Here is an 11,873-nt window from a genome sequence, read left to right as displayed (position 1 = left end):
AAGCAGAAAACTGAGTAAGGGAGGACAGGCCACAATATGCTGAGCCCAGCAGGCGTGCTTGGTTGTATTACCACTTCCAGCTCCAGCACAGGCTGGAATGTAAGGAATCCTACTGGGCTGGGGTTCTAGTGCAGGGGTCCAAACCTCACATTTCTGCTCACACTCATTTTTCCTTCACTTTTGGTCAAATCTGCCAAGGAGGTTATGTTTTCTTCCATGACTGTTTGTCAGTTTGGTGGACTGTCAGCAGAAATTAATCATACACGTTTGGTGAAACTGAACAAATGGGTTACATCTCAACCGCTATGGCCAACATAAAATTTTTTTTTAGGCTGCATCTGGACAAAGGGATGGATCCAGGAAATTTAAATATAGTTTGAGGTCTTGGTGGTATGCACTCTAATGGGAATCCTTCTGGTTTATCACAGAACCGCTTGTATATTTTAAGCTTAAACACGGCTTTACAAATAAACAGAATTTTACATTTTTATGACATCTTGTATCATTGAATTTTCCGATGATTGAAATGAAACCAATATTTTAAATGAAAATTTTAATAGTGAAAGTTTATTTATTTATTTATTTTTTTAACAAAACTTGATGGAAAGATCAAGAGTCTGATTCTGAGATGGATCTACATGGACAAAAACAAGGAAATAAGAATTTTTGTTATATTTTTTTTAACATTACAAGTTGGGATGTTTGGGTTTTGGCATTATTATCTGCTCTAAACTGAGCACCTTCCACTTTTAAATCCAAATGGATGCATCTTTGGATGTTGGTTCATAATGTAAGATCATTTTTTTTTATACGTTTTATGAAATCCACTCTACTAGAGTGTAAACTATTTATTTATTTATTTAACATAGATTAATAGAGTTTGCAGTCAGGTGTAATACATGACTGGATAACACAAATTAATTCCCTTAAAGCTACAGTGTGTAGGATACACTGCCATCTAGTGGTGAAGTTACAGGCTGCGTAACACATTGTAAACATGTTGCTTTTTCAGTTTTAGCCTTGTGTCACATTGTAAACGGCTTTTTCCTTTCTGTCTACTGGTATCTTTTTAACATTTTAATTAAAAATGATATGATAAATGATAAATAATTTAGAATAACAATAGTTTAAGTAAAGCAGCAATAAAACTGCCTAGCTAGACAAAGTCCAGGTAAGTGCATTACAGTGGTCCCTCGCTATAACGCGGTTCACCTTTTGCGGCCTCGCAGTTTTGCAGATTTTTTTAGTCCAATTTTGCATGCTTTTTAAAAATTTTTTTTTATTTTTACAGCGCATTGTGTTCTGCGTCATCATCAAGCAGGCTGGTCACGGCACCGCAAAGGGAGAGTATGTGCATTGTGTTCTGCGTGTCTTATAAGAATCTTCTCACCCAGAAGAAAAAAGAGTGCCAACAACTACCCATAACTGTGTTCTTCACTCGGAAAAAGACACCTGCACCGAGATGTCACTCAGTGGAAAAAGACGCGACAGCGGAGCGGCACCAGGACGAAGAGGCGCGATCAGAGGAACTGTGAAATAATGGTCAGTCACTATTAATAATTTCTTATGTGTCCAACCTCGTAGGTTGATCGTTAAAATTGAATTCATTAGTTCTAAAAGCCATCATAATTATTTATAGGAAAACGTTCTATTTTTATTTCTCAAACAAATGTTTGGGCCTGAAAACAGGTTGGTCTTATTTTTCTACTAAGGTTTGAACTTTGAGAGTGTTTACACACGAGAGAAAAGTGAGAAAGTGTGTAGTGAGGGGTTTTACAGCCTTTAAAACATCTATAATAATTGTAAAAAATAACGCTGACTACTTCGCGGATTTCACCTATTGCGGGCTTTTTTTAGAACGGAACTCTTGTGATAAACGAGGGACCACTGCATTCGTGTTGACATAAAGAAAAACGGGAAGACTGGGATATTAGCGTAATTATACGCTAATGAACAGATGGATGTGAATGCTATATTCCAATTCTGCTAATAAACACCCCTAAATTCTACATTGTAGCTTTAATCAACATAGCCAGATAGTGAATACACTAGTCTAGCCCAGTCATGAGCCAATAACATCTTCTGCTTGTAACTGTTGATTGAATAAAATCAGGCTGCCAATCAGTTACTATTTTATTCAGAAGTTTAACATTGAAATTATGAAGTTACTTTTTGTGTATATTTACAATCATCTTATAATTCCAAATCTATAATGTCAAAGTGGAAATATGTGATATTGTTAATATTATTAATACGAGGAGTTGTACATTTTTAAACAGGAGTTATTTATTTTGGAATGGATAAGCAGCAGATTAGGAAACGTAAATCAGAATTATACTCCATCACTAATGTGACAGTAATTGCTTCTTAGTCTGTCAGAGGACGAAAGGGAGAAGAGACAAAAAGACAGAAGATGAGAAAAACGGAGCTCGGCAGAGAATCTGTGGTGTTGACTGAGAGTCGCAATGACTGCCATGGAATGTCTGCACCCATAATCCTCTCTGTCACCACTGACAGATCCTCTTGACCTCTGAACCCCTGATGTAAGGAGGGGGGTAAAAAAAAAGGAAGTTAAAATTACCCGGTGGTTGGCCGGTCAGCAGTTACAGTGTTTATGTGGGTCACACTTGTTGGTGTTGATCTTTGCACTATTACCACTTGTGAAACAATACGAATCAAGCATCTGGTTGGTTGGAACACCCTTAGGTTGTTGCTTCGCGTACGTAAGCGTACGCTCCAGTGTGTAAGGTCAAAGGGCAAGGGTTTGGAGTGTAAACACAGAGCTGATATTTCACATTTTCTCACACTTAAAGAAGAATGGAGAACAACACAGAGACGTCAGAGGGCCGTATCGTTTCTGATGTGATAATGCCGCCCTGTGATTTGTCTGGCTAAGCGCTCACACGTTACCCGGCAGACCTGATAAAGAAACGTGGGTCTGTGTGCGTGCGTTGGAGGTGATCTGTATTTCAGCACTCAGACGAGGCATGAAGACATGAGCCAAAGTTGTCAAAAGTTTGTCATCGGTTCTCTCCGTCTTGTCATCGGTCTTATCTGATGGCACTGGGATTCTCGCTGCGTGTTCTCCTCCCTCGTAGCTAATGGAAACACACACTCCCTATGCTCTGGAAAGTCCTCCACAAAACAGTTTTTAGACTCTTGTGTAGTAGAGGTGTGTATTTTCCATATAGTGTTGTCACAGTTTATTACCACTGCCGCATTTTTTCTGTTTATTTGCAAGATATCTCAAAAACGCACCAGATACTTTCAATACAATTTTGTGACCAGATGTTCTGCAGTTTGAACGACATGGAGCTATGTTTTTATCCCCATCTGGATCCATGATAAGCTGTAATCCATATTTTATCATATCGCTCAGTGATTTTCATGTTATTTAGGCAAAACAGTGCCCCCACCTGCATTTTTTAAATTTATTGGTCTTAAACTTCAGTCTGTGTACAATCACTCCCCAAAGTTTCAATTACCTTGGTCACTTTTCTTAAAAGTCATGTTCTTTCAAAATTATGCTCCAAATGGTAGGATTTGTTGCCAAAATAGGCAGAATATATTTTCCTTGGTTAACCAAGACCTGTTGGGGAAGATGACTGGAACAGTAGTCCTTTGTAAGATTAGAACAATAATCCTTTGGAGGATTTATTACTATTTTTATGGGTTCATTTTGTTTTTTGTATGTCAAACAAGTCTGCAAAATTTGCTGCTTTTAAAATAAAATGCACAAACCACAGTAATATTTTACAGGCATCTGCCTCCCAATAAGGCATTGCAGGAGGCTACACTTTCAGATTTCTTTGAATGCGATAAAATCTTCTTTTTAATCAATTAAACATGCTTGTTGAAGACAAAAAGATAGTTGCCCAGTTAATATTTTTCTCAAAAAAAGTGTATTACAGGAGAGATATTCCCCGGAATCTGCAGATACATGATGTATTGTGAAACAACTTTGGATACTTTGCAAACTTGGTCTTTATTTCTCATGGTGCGCCATGTGCGATGTGATTGTAGGGTTGGTAAATTGAATCTTCCCACCAGTACGGCTGAAATGGTGCATATCCTGCCTTCCTCAACATCCTGTAAACGCTATAACTACCACCCAACTGGCAGCAACTTGCATCTTACACCCATATGATATGATTGTACACTTGTGCATGTATTTATTTGAACAGTGGCGTATTTTGGATTCTTTAATGTCCATCCTACAGATTACATAGGACTTAGATGATAATATCGTGCACGTTCCTGTGTGCAAGCGTGTCATCATCATATTTCTAACTCTGCTCTCTTCATCCTCCTGAGTCTGCTGCACTGACAATTCGTTTGACAAACATGCAATCACCGCATTTACAGACGGCCCCTTTAGTTAGGGTAGAACACTGTGTGAATTATGGTTGAGATGGAAACTTTTGAATTATGTGTAAGCACTGAAGTGCCTCTCGTCCAGGGAAAGATGAAGAAGAAGGGGAGGAGGATGAGGAGGGATGGTTTCAGACTTGTGCCACAGAGGAGTGCTGACAGAGACCTGGCTCGGCTCTCTGCAGCAGGACTAGAACAACAAGAGGCTAACCCAAACATTGACCAACAGAACCAGAGAAACCAAGCCTAGCCAGGGTCAAACGGTGCATGGCACCGCCGAACTGTAACCTCTCACGGGTCGATATGGTATTTGCTGTGCGAACGCACGCTTTGGAAACGGCATTGCAGGCATTCCTGCCTAATTGTACATTGGTCCTTTTTCAAAGGGATGAAGTGTTAGCCCAAATATAAAGAATCTTGGGATAGGGTGATAGGGTCAGAATCCATCCCTAGCTTCCTGAGGGCTATTTAAAGGTACAGTAGGCTGTATTTTCCGCCGCACACTGAGGCACCCACCCTTCCGCCTGGCTCCATATTGGAACCAGATGCTGCTGGATGCGAGGCCCCACTAATTTAAGTGGACAAGGCAGATGGAAGCGACTCGCCCTGCGTGCATACCACCCCCTGTTGGCTTTCATGTAATGAAAAATCTGCAGTGTGGTGGGGAGGTCCACCTAAACACAAACACACACGCGCTTTTGACTTTTTCAAATGTACTCTTTCACACTTGGAGCAACACCAAGAAAGAGTAGAATAATCCTGAGAATGATGTCAGTCAGTCTGGAACTGGAGTCTTAAATATTAATAAAGACAAGAACTTCAGTTGGAGGTTTCAATGGAAAAAAAATAATAAAGAATAAATTTTTCCACCCATCACCAATTTATTGATTTAAAATTTGTTGTTGTTTGATAACAGAACATTTTAATAGATGCTAAAACATATGTGATGTGCTGATCTACTTTCGCTGATCATTTCATCAGAAATTTGAAAAGGTTGTTGAATACAAAATCAGTTTTATTAAGTTTGAAGGTTAAATAACATTAGGTTTCACGTTAAACACAATTTTGTGTGAATTTGTCTCAGAATGGCTGGTTTTGGACTTGTGCAACATTGGTCATGGAAATCTATATCTGGACTTGTGCTAAATATTTGAGACACACCCATTGAGTCCATCTGTATTCTGTGTGACACTCCTACGTGGTGTGTTAAAGAGCGAAATGGACAGATGCTTCCTTTTCAAAGCAGTAGAGGGCGTGGCATGCACCACCTGAAATTTTTATTTATTTATTTTGTATGACACCACAGTCTATATTAGCTTAAGATAAGATTACGTAAGATCAACTTTATTTATCCTGAAGGAAATTATTTTGCCAGAGTACTGTTGTAATATGGTTGTAGTATTGTTTTTTTTTTTTGTTTTTTTTTGTAATTTATGTCTGTAGCATGGCCCAAGCAGAGCATCACCCCTTTGAGTCTGGTCTGCTTGAGGTTTCTTCCTCAGAGGGAGTTTTTACTTAACACTGCTGCTCTGGGGGTTAGTAAGGTTAGACCTTGCTTGTGTGAAGCACCTTGAAGCAACTCTGTTGTGATTTGGCGCTATATAAATGAAAATAAATTGAAAAATACTGAAACAATAAACAGTGAAGTGTTTTTTTGTTTGTTTTTACAATAAGTAGAATAAATTTATGTGAAATGACTGGAAGACATTTGCACAAGATGTTCGATAATATTGCACATGACTGAATAACTGTTTGTTATGTATTCATCCTGCAAAAGAGGGAGGAATTATACAGTCTGATTGCCTGTGGCGTTCTGTGGTGCACCTTGGTGGTTTCAGTCTATGGCTGAAGGTGCTCTGACAGGACATCAGTGTGGCATGCAGGGGGTGGGGGTGTTGTCCCGGATACTGAGCAGTTTCCTCAACATCCTCCTCTCGGACACCTCCACCACAGACTGCAGCTCAACCTCCTGATGAGCTTGTTGAGTCTGTTTGTGTTTAGCTGAGTGAAAATGTGTAGAATATGAACTGAATTTGCCATCTAGGCCAATAAATAAATAAACAACGCCTTAGTCAGTACTTTTTATTTACTGTATATTAAAAAACCTTAAGTTTCCTGTTCATATGCTAATGTTTGGAATGGTCACATACATGTTTATGTAGGTCAGCATATACTAAGGGTGGATTCTAAGTGCTGTTTAGTCCCCTTATATAGTCCCAAAAACCTGCTTGGCTCATGGACTAAGAGATTATTGGTATCAAAATGCTTAATAAACAAATGGCTGATTGACTACTCTTAGCCATTTTACAATCTTGGGATGGTCATGATGTCACTTTGGACTTAAACCCATTCTCCTATATGTGAACCGAAGGAAAAAATGTGAACATTGAACAGGAAATTTCCTTTGTGATAGCGTGTGTTTGTTTAGCTGGTGATCTGTAATGACCTGTGTCCTCAAACCCGGCAGCAGCGAGAGCTTTGTCTTGTACCATCACACAACCTCCAACCAAACTGAACTTACTACAGCACTGATGGGAACATCGTGTGATCTATTTCCTTCCTTTGCCATCGGCAGGAATGATGCCAAGCTTCAAGGATGATTGATTTAGAGATTGGTTAAATCTTCATATTGCTTTGTCGATGTGATGCCATAACCGTGTGGCCCGTGTGTGATCGGGTCTCTGGGAGTTGCTGAGAACTGCATGACCTTTGGAGCATTCTGGTTTTTCAAAGCTCTATTCAGCCCATATAAGACAAACATGCTGGGAATCCCCCCTCCAGGTGTACAGTAAACATACCTGATCTGTGTGGAATTACGTGTGATTATCAGAACAGGATTCCAGCACAAGTCTGACGCTGATTCGGTGAAAATTAATTTGATGACTCATCCTGATTTAGAGTGTTGCGGTCCTTGAAATCCCGGGGTTACAGTAGTGTTCAGAATAATAGTAGTGCTATGTGACTAAAAAGATTAATCCAGGTTTTGAGTATATTTCTTATTGTTACATGGGAAACAAGGTACCAGTAGATTCAGTAGATTCTCACAAATCCAACAAGACCAAGCATTCATGATATGCACACTCTTAAGGCTATGAAATTGGGCTATTAGTAAAAAAAAAAGTAGAAAAGGGGGTGTTCACAATAATAGTAGCATCTGCTGTTGACACTACAAACTCAAAACTATTATGTTCAAACTGCTTTTTTTTAGCAATCCTGTGAATCACTAAACTAGTATTTAGTTGTATAACCACAGTTTTTCATGATTTCTTCACATCTGCAAGGCATTAATTTTGTTGGTTTGGAACCAGGATTTTGCTCGTTTACTAGTGTGCTTGGGGTCATTGTCTTGTTGAAACACCCATTTCAAGGGCATGTCCTCTTCAGCATAAGGCAACATGACCTCTTCAAGCATTTTGACATATCCAAACTGATCCATGATACCTGGTATGCGATATATAGGCCCAACACCATAGTAGGAGAAACATGCCCATATCATGATACTTGCACCACCATGCTTCACTGTCTTCACTGTGAAATGTGGCTTGAATTCAGAGTTTGGGGGTCGTCTCACAAACTGTCTGTGGCCCTTAGACCCAAAAAGAACAGTTTTACTCTCATCAGTACACAAAATATTCCTCCATTTCTCTTTAGGCCAGTTGATGTGTTCTTTGGCAAATTATAACCTCTTATGCACGTCTTTTATTTAACAGAGGGACTTTGCGGGGGATTCTTGCAAATAAATTAGCTTCACACAGGCGTCTTCTAACTGTCACAGCACTTACAGGTAACTCCAGACTGTCTTTGATCATCCTGGAGCTGATCAATGGGTGAGCCTTTGCCATTCTGGTTATTCTTCTATCCATTTTCATGGTTGTTTTCGATTTTCTTCGACGCGTCTGTTTTTTTTGTCCATTTTAAAGCATTGGAGATCATTGTAGATGAACAGCCTATAATTTTAAGTTTTCCCCTCTCCAATCAACTTTTTAATCAAGCTCGCTGTTCTTCTGAACAATGTCTTGAACGTCCCATTTTCCTCAGGCTTTCAAAGAGAAAAGCATGGTCAACAGGTGCTGGCTTCATCCTTAAATAGGGGACACCTGATTCACACCTGTTTGTTCCACAAAATTGACGAACTCACTGACTGAATGCCACAAAACTATTATTGTGAACACCCCATTTCTACTTGTTTTTACTAACAGCCCAATTTCATAGCCTTAAGAGTGTGCATATCATGAATGCTTGGTCTTGTTGGATTTGTGAGAATCTACTGAATCTACTGGTACCTTGTTTCCCATGTAACAATAAGAAATATACTCAAAACCTGGATTAATCTTTTTAGTCACATAGCACTACTATTATTCTGAGCACTACTGTATGCACCATTCCACTGAGGAATCTAAGCACACAGGTCTGACATACACACTTATGCACACACAAACATGGTTGCATTTTTTTATTGGAGGGGCCCCCCTGTGGCTGTTATTATGCCTTGTTTCCTCTGTCCACCTGGTGTCCACAAGCTTAGCGAGATGTCACAGCTACGGCAGGAATGCTCAAGCAGAGAGGCCAAGATGGGGTTACAGCAAGGATGTAAACATCAACATTTTCCTTCTTAAAAGGACTTAGGGTCACTTGAAAGGGGAAAAAGCTCCACCCCAGCATATAGCCTGATACCTAATGTTACATCTGGCCTTAGGCGCAGGGCTACGACCAGCTTACCACTGCATAATCCTCAATTTGAAACCATTTGTGTGGCACAAAACTGACCTTAGATTTGAATCTTGGTGCAGGCTTGGCTTAGTCAGCACTGTTGTTGCTGCATGTAAGGATTGGGAGAAGGGCTTTAGCTGATGACTATCAGAGCAGCAGACGGGGAGTTTTTCACCCCTTTTGGACCTGTGCCATAGCTCGCCCTGGACAATAGAGCTTTTGTGCATTACTGATTTGCAGATTTACTCATAACAAACACGTCGAAGTCACTTAGGAAAGTGCAGGAATCTGATAAATCCCGGTTTTCATTTAAACGCTAGAGATGCATTTAGTCAGTTTTAAAACTAGCGTCTGTTGGTCATTGTGCAACTGAAAGATGATGCCGGGAGTGCCATGAGTACAAGCTATAACTCTGACAGTAATAAATGGCAGAGGAAACGTTAAACATTTTTCACTTCTCTCTTCCAGCTGTGTGGAGATGGTTTGAATTAACCTCACCAGCTCCCCGGAGGATGCAACGTAATGATGCAAATTTAAGGCCTTGACACTTGATATGTTGGTCAATTCTCCATTCCGTGTAACCGCCCCATAAATATTGTGCACATAGTGGCTGGTGGATGGAATTCTGAGATTAAAATGATCGCTAAAAATTGGGTTGCCAAGCCGTATTTTCTGTTGTAGTGTCACAGACTTGCAGGCTCATCTACTGTTGTGCCACACATTAGGAACAAAACATGTCCAGATGCGCTAATGACTGGCTGAGCCCCTGTTGAAACCAAAGCATTTAGCCGCTGGGCAGGAGGTGGTCAAACCCAATAGCAACCCGTGTTGACCAGACATGTCTTTCTTGTTTGTCATGTGTTGTTATTACCCAGAACTGTGCTGTAAAAAAAACAAAACAAAAACAAGGTTTTAGTAGAGTTTTCTCTGCCTCACTCTAATTCCCTCAGTCTCTCCCTCAAACATGTGACCGTGGTTATGCTAACACAGCATGGGATGCGAACCATTTTTAGGCCACGGCCACAGCCATGGCATCTGCAACCCTTCCACCGGCCTCATTTGGAAGTTGCAAAACGAGATCCATGTGGTAGATGGATATATTTAACTTGATATTAATTCAAAGACAGAAAAACAAGGGAATTGGAAACTGCAACCATTCTGGCAACCTCACACTGAACACTCTGGATACTGTTCCATGAAAACATAACCGTTGTAAGGCACAGAAGTATTTCATGCAAAACCAAAAGGGAAGTCATAGAGTGTGTGCCTCCACCAAAGCCAACCTACCCTGGAATTTTGCACTTGAACTGCACGACACACATACCAACAAATAAAATACCTGCACTGTAGTATATTCTGGCTTTTTGTCCATATGCTAACGTGCCCGTTTCACCGTACCGTGAAATGGCTGGTCATACACTCTTAATTTTGATATCAAATTATTGTTGCAATGCAACTTTATACAGGTTGTAGTGGAAGACGTTGTCAGGAACTGGCATGTCACCATGGTAAACCAACCAAAAAAAAATGCTCAGTGACCCTCAATTGTCTCAACTTTTGAGTCCATTGAACTCGCCCATTGTTCATTCTCAATAACAACTGAGGCTCGAGAGCAGGTTTTGAATTTTAACTACTCAGTAACTCCCAGTTTTTACTTGAGCCAAATTAACATTTTTCTTGAAAATTACTACAAACACCAAGTTTGTGCTCTGACCCCAGTGAAGTTGCTTCTCACTTTATCTCAGTGACCACTGAGGTTAGAATGTAGATTTTGGGCTGACATTTCTTGGGGACTCCAGATTTCTTAATACTGCAGTTATGCATTTTCTTGAAAAATGTAGTAAATATCCGTTTTAATGTTTTACCACAATGACATGCTTCTCTAGAGTGCAGATTTTTCTGATATTATTTGGGGACCCCAACTTCCTGTTTGCTCCCATTGTAATTTTTCCTGAAAATGGCCTTAGGATGTCTTTTTAGACCTTGTTCCCCAACAAGTTTTTTCTTACAGTACCCAAGTAGCCAATGAGGATAGAGAGCTGATTTTATACTTAAATTACTTGATGACCCCAAGTTTGTGTTTGCTGCAGTTGGAATTTTTTTTTTTTTTTCTTCCCAACTCACCTCTCACTGTATCTTATTAACTACTGAGGCTAGAGTGCAGATTTTGGTCTTACATTACTTGAGGACTCCAAGTTTCCTCATTGCTCCTATTCTAATTTTCATGAAAATTGCCAGGAATTCCTGTTTTGACCTTTGATCCCAACACAATAACTCCTCACTGTATCTCATTAACCAGTGAGTCAAGTGATCAGATTTTGTGCTTAAATTACTCAGTGACCCCAAGTTTTGGTTTGCTGCAATTGACCTTTTTTTTAAAATGGCCAGAAAAATCTGTTTTGACCTTTAACCTAAAAAATAATGCTTCACTGTATGTTAGTAACCAATCAGGCTAGTGAGTGGATTTTCTGCTTAAATTACTCAATGACCCCAAGTTTGTGCTTGCTGTAACTGGCCTTAATTTTTTTTTTTATTTTTTTTTTTTTTACAAAAACACCTGTTTTGAGCTCTAGCCCCAAATAAATAATGCTTCACTGTATCTCTGTAACCAGTCAGTCCCATCAGCAGATTTTGTGTTTAAATTACTCAATGACCCCAAGTTTCTGTTTGTTGCAAATGGCCTTTTACAGAAATGTCTGTTCTGAGCAGTAATGCCAATGAAATCACCCTTTCCTGTATCTAACCACTGAGGCTTCAGACTAATTTTTTGCTGAAATTACTGAGTGACCCCA

This window comes from Thalassophryne amazonica, chromosome 21, assembly GCF_902500255.1.
Source record: "Thalassophryne amazonica chromosome 21, fThaAma1.1, whole genome shotgun sequence".
Taxonomy (NCBI): domain Eukaryota; kingdom Metazoa; phylum Chordata; class Actinopteri; order Batrachoidiformes; family Batrachoididae; genus Thalassophryne; species Thalassophryne amazonica.
Note: the sequence above shows the minus strand (reverse complement) of the source record.